Source organism: Meles meles, chromosome 11 (genome assembly GCF_922984935.1).
Source record: "Meles meles chromosome 11, mMelMel3.1 paternal haplotype, whole genome shotgun sequence".
Taxonomy (NCBI): Eukaryota; Metazoa; Chordata; class Mammalia; order Carnivora; family Mustelidae; genus Meles; species Meles meles.
The window spans coordinates 36727096-36742007 of NC_060076.1; the positions used below are offsets into that span (position 1 = coordinate 36727096).

Consider the following 14912-nt stretch of genomic DNA (forward strand, 5'->3'; position numbering starts at 1 on the left):
GCATTCACAATAGCCAAAAAAGTTGTAGCAAGGCATTATCCGTTAATAGATGAATGGATAAACATGATGTGATACAGAGGCACTTGGCTTGCTCAGTTGGTAAAACATGTGATTCTTGATCTCAGGGTCTAGAGTGCAAGCCCCACACTGGGTGTAGAGCTTATGTACTTTATTTTTTTTTTAATTTTTTATTTATTTATTTGACAGAGAGAGATCACAAGTAGATAGAGAGTCAGGCAGAGAGAGAGAGGGAAGCAGGCCCCTGCTGAGCAGAGAGCCCGATGCGGGACTCGATCCCAGGACCCTGAGATCATGACCTGAGCCGAAGGCAGTGGCTTAACCCACTGAGCCACCCAGGTGCCCCTGTACTTTATTTTTTAAATTTGGTTTCTCTTCTTCTTTTTTTTTTTTTTTAAGATTCTTTTTTTTTTTTTTAAAGATTTTATTTATTTATTTGACAGACAAAGATCACAAGTAGGCAGAGAGGCAGGCAGAGAGAGAGGAGGAAGCAGGCTCCCTGCTAAGCAGGGAGCCCGATGCGGGGCTCGATCCCAGGACCCTGAGATCATGACCTGAGCCGAAGGCAGAGGCTTTAACCCACTGAGCCACCCAGGCGCCCTTCTATTTTTAAGGAATCTCTTGACCCAAAGTGGGGATAGAACCAACAATCCTGAAATCAAGAGTTGTGCACTCCACCAACTAAGCCAGCCAGGAGCCCCAGTATAGATAGATAAAGCTGCAACAAAAACCCCTGATGTTAAAAAATAATTTGATGGCTATCAGACACATGAAAAAATGTTCATCATCACTAGCCATCAGGGAGATTCAAATTAAAACCACATTGAGATACCACATTACACCAGTTAGAATGGCCAAAATTAGCAAGACAGGAAACAACATGTGTTGGAGAGGATGTGGAGAAAGGGGAACCCTCTTACACTGTTGGTGGGAATGGAAGTTGGTGCAGCCACTTTGGAGAACAGTGTGGAGATTCCTCAAGAAATTAAAAATAGAGGGGCGCCTGAGTGGCTGATGGGTTAAAGCCTCTGCCTTCGGCTCGGGTCATGGTCTCAGGGTCCTGGGATCGAGCCCCGGGTCAGGCTCTCTGCTCGGCGGGGAGCCTGCTTCCTTCTCCCTCCCTTTCTCTCTCTGCCTGCCTCTCTGCCTGCTTGTGATCTCTGTCTGTCAAATAAATAAATAAAATCTTAAAAAAAAAAGAAAAAGAGAGCTTCCCTATGACCCTGCAATTGCACTACTGGGTATCTACCCCAAAGATACAGATGTAGTGAAAAGAAGGGCCATCTATACCCCACCGTTTATAGCAGCAATGGCCACGGTCGCCAAACTGGAAAGAACCAAGATGCCCTTCAATGGACGAATGGATAAGGAAGATGTGGTCCATATACACGATGGAGTATTATGCCTCCATCAGAAAGGATGAATACCCAACTTTTGTAGCAACATGGACGGGACTGGAAGAGATTATGCTGAGTGAAATAAGCAGAGAGAGTCAAGTATCATATGGTTTCACTTATTTGTGGAGCATAACAAATAACATGGAGGACATAGGGAGATGGAGAGGAGATGGGAATTGAGGGAAATTGGAAGGGGAGGTGAACCATGAGAGACTATGGACTCTGAAAAACAATCTGAAGGTTTTGAAGGGGCGGTGGGGGGGTGGGAGGTTGGGGGAGCCCAGTGGTGGGTAATATGGAGGGCATGTATTGCATGGAGCACTGGGTGTGGTGCAAAAACAATGAATTCTGTTATGCTGAAAAGAAATTTAAAAAAAAATTTAAAAAAATAATTTGATATCAGGGTGTCTGGGTGGTTCAGTCATTAAGCATCTGCCTTTAGCTCAGGGCTTGATCCTAGGGTTCTGGGATTGAGCCCCGCATCAGGCTCCCTGCTCAGTAAGCCTGCTTCTCCCTCTCTCGCTGTGTCTCTCTGTCAAATAAATAAAAAAAATCTTTAAAAAAAATTTGATATATACATGCAGTAGAATATTATTTAGCAATAAAAGGAATCAAGTAGTGATCAATGCTACAATATGAATGAACCTCAAAAAGGTAAGTGAAAGAAGCCAGTCATAAAAGGCTTCTTTGTATGGTATTGTATGATTCCATTTATATGAAATGTCCAGAATAGGCAAACCCAGGGAAACAGAAAATAGATTAGTGGTTGCCAGGGACTGGGGAACGGGGAGTGACTTCTAATAGGTATTGAAGTCCTTTCTGGGGTGATGAAAATGTTCGGAAATCAGACCGTGGTGATAATTATGAAAGTCTGTCAGTAAAATCAAATCTATAGATTTTTATGGTATGTAAATTATATCTTAACAAAGCTTTTATTTAAAACCTTTTTAAAAATAGAAAATAGGGGCACCTGGGTGGCTCAGTGGCTTAAAGCCTCTGCTTTCGGCTCAGGTCATGATCCCAGGATCCTGGGATTGAGCCCCACATCGGGCTCTCTGCTCAGCAGGGAGCCTGCTTCCTCCTCTCTCTCTCTCTGCCTGCCTCTCTGCCTACTTGTGATCTCTGTCTGTCAAATAAATAAATAAAATCTTAAAAAAAATAAAAGTAGAAAATATATTAGGATTTATGAGAAGAGGAAAGGGGAGATGAGGAAGGAAATGGGTGTTGAGCAATGGAGGGGATTAGGCAGAGACAAGCTGAGAAAGACAAAAGAAAGAAAGCTGTCTTCAAGTATGGGATTTTGTTGAGAGAAATAAAGAGGATTTTTAGGAAATTTAGCTATGAAGTACATGAGATAATTTTCCCTTCACTACTCCCCATCTCTTTTCTTCCTTCACCAAGAAAACTTGCGTTCAAATATATATGTTACAAGGATAACAGAAAGTTGCAAACAACCTAAAATTCCAGTAATAACAATCCATAAAAAAGTACAGAGCAGAGTATCATTAAAATAATGTGTTAATATGATTACTGGCTTGGGAAAGTGTTCATAAAATGTTAAGTAAAACTGCAGATTACAAACAGCATGTAGAGTATGACACCATTTTTGTAAATAAATACGTCTATTATGTGTCTTAGTCTGTTCAGGCTGCTATGACAAAACATCTCAGGCTATGTGGCTTATAAACAGAGAAATTTATTTCTCACAGTTTTAGAGACTGGGAAGTCCAGGATCAAGGTGCCAGAATGGCTGCATTCTGCCCTCTTCCTTGTTCATAGCAGGCACCTTCTAGCTGTATCCTTATATTGTGTAAGGGACAAGGGAGCTCTCTGGAGCCTGTTTTGTAAGAGCACTAATCCCACTCATGAGGGCTTTGTCCTCATGAGCTAAACACCTCCCAAAGCCCTACCTCCTACTACCACTATCTTTGAGGGTTAGGATTCAACATATGAATTTTAGGGGACACAAATATTCAGACCGGATCAATATGCATGAGAGAAAATTTGAAAGCATATACAACAAAATATTAATAGTGCTTATCTCTATTGAGCGATTTTGGATCATTTTTAATTTTACTGTTTCATCTATATGCTCTTTTTAAATTTTTATTTAAATTCAATTAATTAACATATAGTGTATTACTAGTTTCAGAGGTTGAGTTCGGTGATTCATCAGCATATAACACCCAGTGCTCATTACATCATAGGCCCTCTTTAATGTCCATCATCCACTTCCTCAACCCCCTACCCACCATCCCTCCAGAAACTCTAGTCATCTGTATTTTCTAATTTGTATATAACAAATATCTATTATGTACATAATTAAAACAGTTTTGTTTTCTCTCTCTCTTTTAGATTTGGGTGGAGAGGTGAGGGAGAGACTCTTAAGCAGCCTCCACACCCAGCATGGAACCTGACATGGTGCTTGATCTTACAATCCCGAGATCATGACCTGAGCCAAAATCAAGAGTCAGATGGTTAACCACCCAGGTGCCTCATTTTGTTTTCTTTAAACAACACAGATACTGTGGGTTCAGGGCTTGGAGAGGGCAGCTTCCCCTTACATAGAGTATTAAGTTTCTCCAAAGTCTAGGCTATCATATGACGCCTGGACTAAAAGGAGCATAGAAAACTGTCTTGTACGGATAGGGGTACTTTCAGGAAAACCTATGGGCTACAGCCATCATTTGATCTTCAGTGAATAGCAACCACCACTCCCCCAAGCACTATTTTCAAGTAGCATTCACAAATAAAACATACACACATAAGAAATTTTGACTTGATTCACAAAACTATTACATGCTTCAAAATGGAAAAACATAGTGACACAGAGCCTAGAAGGCTGATCCTCTAAACCAGGGAAAGAGAATAAATGGATACAGAAGATAATGAAGAACCTTTGGCTGGAGGATACAGCGCTGTATTACAATGTTGTTTATGTATCTGTCCCCCAAACTAGAGTTCATTCCCTGAAGTCAGAAACTGGATATAGTCAACTCCGCGTCCCCAGAACCTATACATAGTGCTTGGAACGTGGTAAGTGCTTGGTTATTTGTGGACTCATAAACGTGACTTGTTTATCTTTTTATAATTGAGTTGCAGGAGTTTTAAAATTTCCTTCGTCAGATAGGTCTTTTTTTTTTTTTTTTTTAAGATTTTATGTATTTATTTGACAGAGACAGTGAAAGAGGGAACATAAGCAGGGGGAGTGGGAGAGGGAGAAGCAGGCTTCCTGCCAGCAGGGACCTGATGTGGGACTTGATTGCAGGATCCTAGGATCATGACCTAAGCCAAAGGCAGATGCCTAAGGAATGAGCCACCCAGGCGCCCCCGTCAGACATATCTTGAGAATATTTTCTCTCAGCCTGTCTTGCCCATTTGTTTTCTTAATCTTGCTTTTCAATTAATGGGAAGTTTTTAATTATATAAAATCACATTTATCTTTTTTTTCTTTTATGGTTAAAGCTTTTCATGTCCTATCTAAAATGTCTTTGCCTATCCCAAGATCATGAAAAACATTTTCCCTTTTTCCCCCCTGAAAGCTATATAATTTTAGTTTTTATATTTAGGTTGTGTTGAATCCTATTTTAACTATGAAACTACGATTCATTTTTTATTTTTGTGTCTTAGAGAAGGTCTTATTCCCCCCTGATCTCCACACAACCAAGGGAAATGCCTGCCAAGAGTTCCTTCATGGACAACTCTAGCTCAGCCAACTAAGGTGAAGTTCTGCAGACATCCTATGCAATTTTGTACTCATGCCTCTGCCCTCTCCCCCCACCCCCCGCCCACAAATATGTTGTCTCACTGATCTTTACAACAACTCAGCAAAATAGGCAGAGCCACTTTCATTTTAAAAAATGAGGAAGGCAAAAATCAGAAAGACAAAAGGAGTTGTCCAAGATCACTCAATGAATAAATGACAGATTAAGACAGGACTCAGGAATCTTACCTTTTGATCAGTTAAGAGTGTATTGAGAGTATACTGTACATGTGACTTTATTTCAAACACCACAGAGCACATACCTCTTAGACTTCTTTCTTGGGAATAACTTGTTCTATAATAATACAAGTTTAATACTGTGGCCCATGAGCTCTAATAAAGTAAAAGAGAAAACAATGGGGTAGAAGAGCTAATTCCAGACTCATTCTGTACTGATTAGTGGAGAGACATCGAAGATGAAGATGCAGAAGGAACAGAGAATCCAGAATAGGAAGAAAGTGGAAGAAAGCTCTCAGAAGATGGGCCCTCTAGCTATGATTACTAGACAGATAGTAGTGGGTTCAGCCAGCATCAAGTGAGGAAGTCTAGCTCTCTAGAACCAGGATAAGCTTTCCATGAGAGCCCTTTTCCTGGCCCCCATCCCAAATTGGTATCTCCTGGCCTATCATAATAACACTACTTATTAGTGATCATTCATTGATCTCTTGCATGCCAGGTGATTTACATATGTCATCTCTAGTTCCCCTATTAACTTTTTAAAGATTTATTTATTTATTTTAGGGGGAGAGGGACGGGTGAGAAGGGGCAGAGGGAGAGAGAGAATCTCAGACTCCCCGCTGGGCACAGAACCCAATGTGGGACTCAATGACCCTGAGATCATAACCTGAGGAGAAAGCAAGAGTCAGATGCTTAGCCAACTGAGCCACCCAGGTGGCCCACCACTCTATCTTTTAAAGTAGGCATGATCACTTCCATTTTACACATGAGAAAACTGAAGCATAGCAAGAGTTAAGTAGTCTGCTCTTAATTACACAGCTGAGATGGGACACAAACTCAAGTCTGCCCAATTCTGCTCAGTTCTTAATTCTTTCCACTACAACTGCCTCCCAAAGAAAATGATCAGGGCTACACCCTTTTCCTAAAGTCCTGGCATTTACCCTGCCAGGCTGCTTCCTACCTTTCCTGTATAGGCCCACACTCTAGCCTCCACTTACATAATTTGTATTTACCCACTTCTCTATTCTCTAAACCTATTGTCCCCTTCAATATTACTGCTCCAGTAATATGAGTGTTACTAAACAGTCTTCAATTCACCTTCTATTGCAGCTCCTGGTCCTCATCTCCCTGTCCCCTTCATAGTTCCCAAGGCCCCTTTTTCCTTTTCTGTAGTTCACATTCCTAGATGCTTCCTGGGAACTAACAACCTCCCACAACTTCCCAGAGTATTCCCCAACCACATATTTGCACAAAGTGGAACTACTGACTCCTACTAGCATATTTTTGAATCATCCACCAAGGTGGTCAATGGAAATGGGAATTTAAGGAACTCTATCTGCTCAGCAATAAGGTAACTCTGGGCAGGAAAATGTTCTACACTCCAGAAGAAAGGTTTCCTCTGTTTTTGGTCATCAGCATCTCTCTGCCAGTCACTGAATGCCTTCCCTCTTTTTTTGGCCTTCTGAAGGAGGACTGGGATGACAGTGGTACTCAGTTGCTAATCTCTAACAATCTGACCTTGACCTTAGGTCCCATGAGGAGCACCAGTAGGACGGATAACCTTTTTCCTGTCTGGGTCCCCTCTGTGGCAGAACTGATGGAGGAGAGGTAGAGGGTGCATTTGGGAATATCAGCTTATGGTCAGGTCCCTTCCTGTTAGGAATCTAGGTCTGTATAAGGAGACCAATTGTAACAAGTCAGGTGCCCTCAGCATAACAGTGACCACCTCCCTGCGCACCCCAATAGGCTGTGGAGCCTCTTGGTCAACATTCTTTCTTATTCCATCCTTACCGAGAGCCTAGTGGCTTCCATGGTACCAGAAGATATGTGTGTCCATGGGTATGTATGTTTTTGTATGGAGGAAAAAGAATGGGCTGGATGTTTCCCAGCCCCTCCTCTGGAAGCTGCTCAAATCCCTGCATTTTCTCCATCATAAACTTATAATAGGTTTGGGGGTGTCTCCTCCCATCAAGCCTTTGTTCTTAGATCTGACCCCCTCCACCCTGGCCCACACTATAGTACTTCATTAGAAACGCCCAGAGAGGAAGGAGGGGATCTGCTTCTTGACAAAACAGCATTAGCCCAAGCCTCTGCACCACAGCCCAAAGATATGCAAGGATGAGCTCGGCTAATGTTTGCTCTCATGCTCTCCCCCTTTCTCGCTTGCTCGCTCTCTCTCTCTTTCGGAAAGACAAAGCCAACCCTCAGAAACCAGGGCCCAAATGTGCTGATCGGTTATCCTGGCGTCTCTGCCCTGCCCCTCCCCCAGCTCCGCTGAGCCATACCTCTGTAAGGAGCCTTGAGCTGTACCCGGAGGCTTCTGTTCCTTTTGCACTCCAACCAAGCTCTACCTTGACAGTTCCAGCTGAGGCATTGTTCCACGGGACCACACAGAGGGAACTGAACTGATTTCCTATGATCTGATTTCTGCTAATACAATGGCATCGTTGCTAATGCAGGGAGCCTGCGCAATCCCAGCCCCAGGATCCTCACTGCTGCTGCCGCCGCTGCCACTGGTGCTGCGGTGACGTTGCTGCTAAGGGAAGGGGGAAGGGAAAGGAGCAGGCATGCCCACAGTACAGCCACTCAGCCTCCCTCCCTGTCAGTCCCTGTGGGCCCTTTAGCCCAGGGAGGGGGGAGGGGAAGGAAAGGAGTCAGCCACAGAGGGCAGGCAGTGCTGGAAGGCTGAGAACTCTAAAGGCAGAGAAGAAAATTAGGGAGAGATCTGGGCCTACCTAGCTTCTCTCTTGTCCTTAGGAGTCTCAGGGAAAGTCTGGGCAGAGGCTTAGAGCTTCCTTCCTTTACGCCCCTCCTTTTAGATCTTAGCCAGAAACCTCTCCCTCCTCTCTTCAACCCACTCTGAATGACTCCTTGTTTTCTAGCTTTTTCCTTTCACTAAGATTCCAGACTAGCCTCAGGGTGGGGCAACCAGCCTGGGAGGGGGTTCCTGAACCTTGAAGGGAGGTTGTAAGGACCTGTCAACAATCTACCAGCAGGCAGAGTCCTTGTGGATCCCAGCTGGACTTAGCACTAAGCAATTTAGGGTGTGCCTCTTCAGAGAAATGAGGTCTGTCTCAGAAAAAAAGGGAGACTGGGCCACAGGCAGGCTTCTTCTATACACTGGGTGGTAGTGAGACTGAGGACCAAGTTGGCAACTGGCCCGTTCCTAACAAGGGTCCAATTCAGTCCCTGGATTTTCAGAAGGCCTGTTAGTGTGGCCGGAATAGAACCTTTCCCTTTCACCTACATTAGCTTTTGGACATGTGCCGAGTGGGGCCCAGCTGGGCCTGTGATGAGGCAGAATCCATTTGGCCAGGGTGAGGGGCCAGGAAGCTTCTTTTCCTAGGGAAAGGAAGACTAAGGAAAGGGAGTGGTCTCCCCTCAGCCACAGAAAAATCTCAGTTCTACTTGTAGACCTATAGAGCCCTTCGCTTCTTGTAAGCTCCACCTTCCTCAGGTTCTGGGGCAGTTCTGTGGGGATCAGTGAACAGTGGAGAAGTCACAGCCAGAGCCAACTGTATAGCAAGTAACAACACTGTCCACTTCATGCCACCACTCCCTGCTGTACCCTTGAACACAGAGATAGTAGAAAGCTGGGCTTGGCCCCCAAGTACTAGCCCTGTCTAGGTCTCCTCCCAGTGTTGACCAGTGATTCCACAGCCAAGCCCTTGGATTTCAGGTCCCTAGAAAGAAGCCTGGCGTCCACTGGCCGGGACCACAGCAGCCACCACTCAGGATACAGAAGAGATGTAGTTTCTCTCCCTTATTGCTTCTTCTATTCCCTGTGAGACCATGAGGCCACTGGTGATATGCTGGGAGGTACAGAGTTGTAGAGGAAACAGAAGCGGGTAAGAACCCCCAAACCTACCTCCAACCTTTAACTTTTTGAGGGGCCATGGCACCATGATCCCATAAAGCAGAAACAGTGAGGAAGAGAAGGAGAAAGGGAGTCTGCTTCCTAAAACTAACCATTAGTGATCCTCACAGGGTAGTTGAAAGTGGCAGATATGGTGTCACTGTACAAGCATACCTCCTTTTACTGGACTTTGTTTTGCTATGTTTTCAATACCACTTTTTTTTTTTTTTAAACAAATTGAAAGTCTGTGGAAACACTCTGTGGAGCAAGGCTCTCGGTGCCATTAACATCATTTACTCAATTTGTGTCTCTGTGTCATATTTCAGAATTCTCACAATATTTCAAACTTTTTCATTATGACTATATTTGTTATGGTGACTTGTGATCAGTGATTCTTGAAATAAATCTATTGTGAATTATTTTGGGATGCCATGAATCATACCCATATAAGATAGCGAACTTCATAAATGTTGTATGTGTTCTTTTTTTTTTTTTTTAAAGATTTTATTTATTTATTTGACAGACAGAGATCACAAGTAGGCAGAGGGGCAGGCAGAGAGAGAGAGGAGGAAGCAGGCTCCCCACAGAGCAGAGAGCCCGATGTGGGGCTCGATCCCAGGACCCTGGGATCATGACCTGAGCCGAAGGCAGAGGCTTTAACCCACTGAGTCACCCAGGCGCCCCAATGTTGTATGTGTTCTGACTGCTCTATTCACTGGCTACTCACCTGTATCTCCCCTTCCCTGTGGGCCTCCCTCTTCCCTGAGACACAATATTGGAATTAGGCCAATTAAAAACCCTAAGATGGCTTCATGGTTTTCAAGTGAAAGGAAAAGTTGTACAGCTCTTACTTTAAATTAAAATCTAGAAATGATTAAGCTAGTGAGGAAGGCATTTTGAAAGCTGAGACAGGCCAAAAGGTAGGCCTCTGTGCCAAATGCTTATCTAAGTTGTAAATGCAAAAGGAAGTTCTGGAAGGAAATTAAAGTGCTACTCTGGGGGCACCTGGGTGGCTCAGTGGGTTAAGCCTCTGCCTTCAGCTCAGGTCATGATCCCAGGTCCTGGGATCGAGTCCACATCGGGCTCTCAGCTCGGCAGGGAGCCTGCTTCCTCCTCTCTCTCTGCTTGCCTCTCTGCCTACTTGTGATCTCTCTCTGTCAAATAAATAAAATCTTAAAAAAAAAAAAAGTGCTACTCTGCTGTAGCATGAGTAGCACTTTTCATATGAATCATTAGAAAGCAAGAGACTTATTGTTGCTATGGAGAAAGTTTCAGTGGTCTGGATACAAGATCAAACCAGCCACAACAGTCCTTTAAGCCAAAGCCTCATCCAGAGCAAGGCCCTAACTCTTCAGTTCTGTGATGGCTGGGAGAGGTGAGGAAGCATCAGGAGAAAGCTGGAAGCTAGCAGGGATTGCTTCCTGAGGTCTAAGGAACGAAGCCGTCTCTGTAACATCAAAGGGCGAGGCGAGGCCACAGGTGCTGATGCAGAAGCTGCAGCAAGGTCTGGAAGGTCCGGCTAAGAGCGTTCATGAAGGTGGCTCCACTAAGCCACGGATTTTCAATGAAGATGAAACAGCCTTCTACTGGAAGAAGATGCCTTCTAGGACTTTCAGAGTTAGAAAGGAGAGAGGAGTCAATGCCTGGCTTCAAACTACAAAAGGACAGGTTGACTCTCTTGCTCAGGGCTAATGCAGCTGGTGACTTTAAGTTGAAACTGTGTTGACACACTATTCTGAAAATCCCAGGCCCTTAAGAATTCCGCTGAATCTGTCTGCCTGTGCTCTGTAAATGGAACAAAGTCTGGATGACAGCACATGTTTACAACATGGCTTGCTGAACTTAATTTTAAGCCCACTGTTGAGACCTCCTGCTCAGAAAAAAGATTCCTTTTGAAATATTACCGCTCATTGACAAGGCACTTGGTCACCCAAGAGCTCTGATGGAGATGTACAATGACATGTTGTTTTCAAGCCTGCTAACAAAATATCCACCCCGCAGCCCATGGATCAAGGAGTACCCCGCAGCCCATGGATCAAGGAGTCATTTTAACTTTCAAGCCTTTTTTTTTTTTTTAATTTTAAAATTTTATTTTCTTGAAGATTTTATTTTTTCATGAGAGAAAGAAAGAGAGGCAGAGGGAGAAGCAGGCCCCCCACAGAGCAGGGAGCCCTATGTGGAACTCAATCCCAGTTCCGTGGGTTCATGACCTGAGCTGAAGGCAGACACTTAACAGACTGAGCCACCCAGGCACCTTCAAGTTTTACTGTTTAAGAAATCTATTTCATCAGGCTATAACTGCCATAGGTGGTGATTTCTTTGATTGATCTGGGCAAAGTTAATTGAAGACCTTCTGGAAAGGATTCACCATTCCTGATGCCATTAAGAACATTGGTAATTTACAGGAAGAGGTCAAAATATCAACATTTAACAGGAGTTTGGAAGAAGCTGATTCCAAACCCAAAGGATGACTTTGAGGAAGTTCAACACTTTAGTGAAGGAAGGAAGTGCAGATATGATGGAAATAGCAAGAGAACTAGAATTAGAAGTGGAGCTTAAAGATGTGTCTGAATTGCTATAATCTCAGGATAAAACTTTAATAGATGAGGAGTTGCTCTTTATGGATGAGCAAAGAAAGTGGTTTCTTGAGATGGAATCTACTCCTGGTGGAGATGCTGTGAATTCTGCTGAAATGACAACAAAGAATTTAGAAATTACATAAACTTAGTTAATAAAGCAGCAGCAAAGTTTGAGAGAATGGACTCCAATTTCAAAAGAAGTTCTACTGTGGGTAAAACACTATCAGACAACATCAAATGCTACTGAGAAATTGCTTGTGAAAGGAAGAGTCAATTGTGCGGTAAACTTCACTATCCTATTTTTTTTTTAAGATTTTATTTATTTATTTATTTATTTATTTATTTTTAAGGGATAATACATTTTTTTTTTAAGATTTTCTTTATTTATTTGACAGAGAGAGATCACAAGTAGATAGAGAGGCAGGCAGAGAGAGAGAGGGAAGGGAAGCAGACTCCCTGCTGAGCAGAGAGCCGATGCGGGACTCGATCCCAGGACCCTGAGATCATGACCTGAGCCGAAGGCAGCGGCTTAACCCACTGAGCCACCCAGGAGCCCAAGATTTTATTTATTTATTTGAGAGAGAGAGAGAGAGAGAGAGAGAGAGAACACCCACGCATGAGCACAAGTTGGGGGTGGGTGGGCAGAGAGACAAGCAGATTCCTACAGCTAACCAGGGAGCCTAATGTGGGGTTTGATGCCAGGAGCCTGAGATGACAACCTGAGCCAAAGTCAGATGTTTAACAGACTGAGCCACCCCGATGCCCCTTTTATTGTCTTAGTTTAAGAACTTGCCACAGCCACCCCAGCCTTCAGCAACCACCACCCTTATCAGTCAGCAGCCCTCAATATTGAGGGAAAGACTTTCCGCCAGCAAAAAGATTCCAACTTACTGAAAGCTCAGATGATGGCTGATATTTTTAGCAATAAAGTATTTTTTTAAAAGATTTTATTTATTTATTTGAGAGAGAGAGAGAATGAGAGAGAGCGAGAGAACATGAGAGTGGAGAGGTCAGAGGGAGAGAGCAACGAACCTAATGCAGGACTTGATCCCGGGACTCCAGAATCATGACCGAGCCAAAGGCAGTTGCTTAACCAACTGAGCCACCCAGGTGCCCCAGCAATAAAGTATTTTTTAATTAAGGTGTGTACATTTTAAAAGACATAATGCTATTGCAGACTTAACAGACTATAGTATAGTAAAAACATAATTTTCATATGCACTGGGAAACCAAAATATTCATTTGGCTTCTTTTTTGCAACATTCATTTTATCGTGGTGATCTGGAACAGAACCTACAATATCTCTGAGTATAGCTGTACTTCCCTCTCCCCTGACAGACACCTCAAAGTGGGTTGAATAAGCAACTTTAGGGTAGGACAAAGTCATTCTCCATGACCAAGTGCTTGGACTTCTAGCTTCTTACTATAAGATTTCTAGGTCCAGGATCTTGTTCCCTGAAATTTCTGTGAGGCTAAGCCATGTATACATTGGACAGCCACTACTTAGGAAATGTTGGTAACTTTCAAATTTTCAATGCTTGGCTTATTTCACCATATCATCACCTACTTTCTACCCCCTACTGCTAAAAATCTGTAGTTCTTTTTTTTTTTTTTAAGATTTTTTTAAAAATTCATTTGACAGAGAGAGAGAGAGAGATCACAAGAAGGCAGAGAGGCAGGCAGAGAGAGAGAGAGGGGGAAGCAGGTTCCCCGCTGAGTGGAGAGCCCGACACGGGTCTTGATCCCAGGACCCTGAGATCATGACCTGAGCCAAAGCAGAGCCTTAACCCACTAAGCCACCCAGGTGTAACTAAAAATCTATAGTGCTTTTGATGAAAGATCAAATTATTTTCTGGTTAGCAACAACAAAAAAATTTTGTCACACTATAAACCTCAACTGGCTCCTAACTAGTATTTTCACTTGCAATTTACCTTCCACAACTGCCAGATTCATCTCTTTAAAGTACCATCTTTCTTCAATACGTCACTCCTCTTGCCCCTTTTAATGGTTTCCCATTAACCAGAGAATCAAGTTCAGACTCATTTTTGCTTTCAAGGTCCTCCATCTTGGCTATCTATCTACTCTCTCTCTCTCTACACAAACTTACTTCTGACACCCCATCATGTAGTCCTTCAAACCTGTTTCATAATCTCATTTCCACTCTGCCACCCTTATTCACATTCTCCTACCTGTTACACTTGCCTGTATTCAGAATTATCCAAATTCCACAAGGCTCAAATCAGTTCCTTCATCAAGTCTTCACTGCCAGAAATGATCTCCCTGTCTTCTGAACCTGTGGCTACAGGTTGTTGGTTTTACAGACAAGAAAAGAATCCCACAAAAACCAGTAGATCTATATGGGATTGCTAATTTCTTACACTGCCAAACAGCATCATTTAAAAAATAATAATAAAACTTCACATCAACTATAATCATTGCATAAGAGAAAGCATATTGTCATTATTTTTCTCATTTCATTGTATACTGATGCAAACTTCATAAAAAAGTAGTATCAGTCTATGAAGTTTTATTAAATAAATCATTTGTCCATTGATGTGTTTAATGTTCTTTTTTCATATCTACCTTAATGTCTCTTTTGACTACAAAATCCAAGTTAAACTCATCTTTTTAAAAAATTTTTATTTATTTATTCAGCAGAGAGAGATCACAAGTAGGCAGAGAGGCAGGCAGAGGGAGAGGAGGAAGCAGGCTCCCTGCTGAGCAGAGAGCCTGATGCGGGGCTTGATCCCACCACTCTGAGATCATGACCTGAGCTGAAGGCAGAGGCTTTAACCCACTGAGCCACCCAGCTGCCCCAGTTAAATTCATCTTTGCCCAATACCCAGTGTGTAGGACAGAATCATTTTTGTTCTGTGTTTCCCACAAACCTAGCACAGTGGTTGGCAGATACAAGGTGGTTAGTCCAAATCTTGCTGGATGAGAGTAGTGTAAAAGAAATATGCCTTGAGTGTAAATGAGAGTGAGTGGTAGACAGATCTGACTCAAAAGGCTTAGAAGACCCTGCTATTCATGGGGGGGGGGGGTGGTCTATTAAAAGAAACTTAGGTTAAAGCCTCTGCCTTCGGCTCAGGTCACGATCTCAAGGTCCTGGAATCGAGCC

At 43.2% G+C, this 14912-nt stretch overlaps 1 protein-coding gene across 3 annotated transcripts in view; it reads right to left on the minus strand.

Moving 5' to 3' along the window:
- RUSC2 (RUN and SH3 domain containing 2) overlaps positions 1-14912 on the minus strand; it is a 74261-nt gene that overhangs the window by 16179 nt on the left and 43170 nt on the right. Inside the window, exon 1 of one of the 3 annotated variants that reach the window (XM_046022237.1) lies at positions 7641-8092. The exons of the other annotated variants lie outside the window; for them this stretch is intronic. The gene's annotated coding sequence lies outside the window, so the exon portion shown is untranslated. Of the gene's footprint in view, positions 1-7640; positions 8093-14912 lie in introns of those variants that run through there. 3 annotated transcript variants of the gene reach the window in all.